Genomic DNA, 4,356 nt, shown 5'->3' with positions numbered 1-4,356 from the left:
ACCAATCATAAATGTCCATGTATATACAGTCATGTGAGACTGGTATTTTCCCCAAGTCATTAGAACACCTCTACTTTCTACTCATAATATAAGTATAGCATTTTCATTTCTGATATGAAAATAAGGGAACCCATCTTTAAATGTCTAAAGAGTAATGACAGTTTACTGGGGTGTCTGGAAATGGCCTAGAGCTATATATACGTAGATGTGTAGAGATTATCCGCATCTTTGAGATTGTCTGGGAAAATTTTAAAGCTACCTGTATAGTATGTCTGGAGATTACCAATTATAATATAAGTGTCTGAAATTTATATGGATGTCTGGAAAAGGCCTGAATTGACACGAATAACTTGTACCTGATGGAGTCTACTCTTTAGAGTCGCGAATGTCATCTTGTATTCCTAACGGCCGAAGCCAAGTTTTGTGTTCTTAATAATAAGCATTAATGTATAGTTTGCCCACTTCGTATCGTTATGTCCCTGGGGACGACGGGGGAAACACGTCGAAACGTTGCATAAACTTTAACCAGTGATTCTTGTTCCATAAAGCTGTGTCTATATATCGTACTCACAATTGCTAAATGAAATTCAAAGACTTTTTTTGACCTGGTTTTGTTATTATAGAATGAATCTGGACAATGGACTTTTTTTCTGTCATAATCACGATAACGTTTCAATAAGATTTTTAGTTACAACAGATTGGGCAAATTTTTAAAAATACATTCCGATCATGCTAGTTCCATTTAATCAGAAGTTTTGATTTGCATTGTTTTTTTTGTCAGGCTAATTCCCAAAGTGGAGTTGTCCTCGGGAAAAGCGCGAAACAAAAACTTTTGTTATAATCAGACTGCCTTTCAAAATTTCTTTCAAATGAAAACTTGAATTAAAATGGTCTGGCATGTCATCTCAAATGGGAAGAAATTCATGATATAACAAAATCCTTCTTTTCATAATCATGTTATTTTGAGGTCTACGTGACTATTTCAGGAATTACAAAGAGAGGATATCAGTTTCATCAATTTCTGAAGTTTATTCTGCTTCTAACTATAACTTGACGTCTTAATATCTCCTGTCGTATTCCTTGATGAAATTTCGTGGCAATCGATGAACTGACTGTAGTTTTATTCAACAAATATCAGACTATTTGATTGCCCGAATCTTATCTTCACCGTATAATTGGTTTATTTCCATTCTATCTGACCAATCGATGATACAGATGATACACCTTTCAACTTCTTTTCGGTTCGCATAACGAAACTCTACTTACTGGGACATTTTCACCATCTATAATTAATGGTACTTACCTCATACGCCTAAAGATAAATTTTGAAAGTTGATCCCAATCATTAGTAAGTACTCTATAAACGAACATCATTACTACGCAATCTATAGAAGAACCATTACTTAGTAATATTCAGAAAGATTATTATTTAGTAATCTATAAAGAATCAATATTTAGAGTAATTTACAAAGGAATCACGATTCTTACTATGTAATCTATAGAAGCATTATTACCTCGTAATTTATAGAAGCATCATTACTAAGTAATCTATAGAACAATCTGAAGGAACATAACTTATTATTGGGCGGAAGAAGCATTACTATAGAAGAGTCATTATTAAGTAATCTATAGGAGAACTTTCTTAGTCGTCTTAAAAAACCGTTATTTAGTAATTCCCAGAAGAATTATTCTTAAGAAATTTTGAGAAGAATCATTAATCAGTAATTTAGGAAAGAATCATTATACAAAGTTTATGTATAGAAAAATCATTACTAAGTAATATAAAGATGAATCATTACTTATTAATGTATAGAAGAATCATTACTTAATAATGTATAGATGAATCATTAATCAGTAATTTAGGAAAGAATCATTATACAAAGTTTATGTATAGAAAAATCATTACGAAGTTTTGTATTGAAGAATCATTACTAAGTAATATAAAGATGAATCATTACTTATTAATGTATAGAAGAATCATTAATCAGTAATTTAGGAAAGAATCATTATACAAACTTTATGTATAGAAAAATCATTACGAAGTTTTATATTGAAGAATCATTACTAAGTAATATAAAGATGAATCATTACTTATTAATGTATAGAAGAATCATTAATCAGTAATTTAGGAAAGAATCATTATACAAAGTTTATGTTTAGAAAAATCATTACGAAGTTTTGTATAGAAGAATCATTACTAAGTAATATAAAGCTGAATCATTACTTAATAATGTATAGATGAATCATTAATCAGTAATTTAGGAAAGAATCATTATACAAACTTTATGTATAGAAAAATCATTACGAAGTTTTGTATAGAAGAATCATTACTAAGTAATATAAAGCTGAATCATTACCTAATAATGTATAGATGAATCATTAATCAGTAATTTAGGAAAGAATCATTATACAAAGTTTATGTATAGAAAAATCATTATGAAGTTTTGTATTGAAGAATCATTACTAAGTAATATAAAGATGAATCAATACTTATTAATGTATAGAAGAATCATTAATCAGTAATTTAGGAAAGAATCATTATACAAAGTTTATGTTTAGAAAAATCATTACGAAGTTTTGTATAGAAGAATCATTACTAAGTAATATGAAGCTGAATCATTACTTAATAATGTATAGATGAATCATTAATCAGTAATTTAGGAAAGAATCATTATACAAACTTTATGTATAGAAAAATCATTACGAAGTTTTGTATAGAAGAATCATTACTAAGTAATATAAAGCTGAATCATTACTTAATAATGTATAGATGAATCATTAATTAGTAATTTATGAAAGAATCATTATACAAACTTTATGTATAGAAAAATCATTTTGTATAGTATAGTAGGCTAATGTATGGAAGAGTCATTACTTATACATGAACAAAATGAATTATTACTTACTTATGTAATCTAAAGAAGAATAAGTCGTCATAAAACAATCATTACAAAATAACTTCTATCTAAGAATCATTTCTTAGTAGTCTATGTATTAAGATATAAAAATCTATCTATATAATCATTACTTAGTAATATATATAAGAATCAATACTTTGTAATGTATAGAAGAGTCATTCTTTGATAATTTACAGAAGAATTGTTTCTAAGCAATTTATAGAAGAATCATTACTAAAAAATAACTATAGGAGAAACATTAATTAAATACCTAAAGAAGATAAGAATCATTACTAAGTGAACTGAAGAAAAATCATTACTAAGTGAACTGAAGAAAAATCATTACTAAGTCAACTGAAGAAAAATCATTACTAAGTCATCTATAAAAGAATCTTATATTACTTAGTAATCTATGAAAGAATCATTACTAAACCTATAGAAGAATCTTCAAGTAGAAGACATTGCAAGTAGAATATTTATATCCAATGAGTTATAACTATTTTCAAGATAACTTTTAGTATATCGGGTCTCTCAAAAAAAGACGTTCCAAAGTTCGTCTCAGCTGTGGGTAAACTAATCTCTTTTAAAATTCTGACTGATATACTTCAAGATGTTGTTGTCCAACCTTAAAAATATGAAAGTAGCATGTCACAAAATACAACATCAAGGCAACTTACCTATTTCATCTTCTTCGACAACCAATAGCAACTTCCTCCAGACATGCCTACGATATCTTGATAGTATGCGATGAGGCCCCGTCTTGTTGGAATCTTGGGATGGAAAACGGTTGTGATTGGTGGTCGAAGAATATGGGGGGGGGCACATTGAAAATAGGTTGAAAGAGGTAAGTTGCCTTGATACTGCTTTTTTGACATGCTATCAGGTGGCTCTTAAAAAACGAGAACATTCTTCATTTCAGGATTTTTCAATCAAAGTATCAAAGCTAAGATCATTATATTTTGACCTCTTAATAAGAGATATAAAAGACATCTTTGCATAAAATATTAGCTTATACATAGTTTGAAATGGCAGCGTTTTTAAAATGGCTTGTCAAAAATAAAAATGATTCTTCTATACATTACTAAGTATTTCTGGGTCACTCGATATAAGAAACAATTATTTATATAAGTATATATAAATACGATCTGATTTCATTCAATTATTTTTCCTTGCCAACCGATAACTTTATCTCCAAACAGACTTGAAAAGTCGATTTACTTTAACGCCGCGAGATTATCATTTAATCTGATAATCCATTATTTACAAGTGGGTCTACTACGAACCAGGCATGTGCAGACACGGTAGACGTGGTAGATGCTAATGTTTAAAGGTATAAATTTTCAGAATGGATATTAATAACCTTTTCACTTTTTGTTCAACTGATCTTCTACTCTCCATATGATTGACAATTAAAACAACTAGAAGGGACAGAGGTGCGATTTGGGGGGGGGGGGGGGGG

Source organism: Lottia gigantea (assembly GCF_000327385.1).
Source record: "Lottia gigantea unplaced genomic scaffold LOTGIsca_43, whole genome shotgun sequence".
Classification (NCBI taxonomy): domain Eukaryota; kingdom Metazoa; phylum Mollusca; class Gastropoda; family Lottiidae; genus Lottia; species Lottia gigantea.
Note: the sequence above shows the minus strand (reverse complement) of the source record.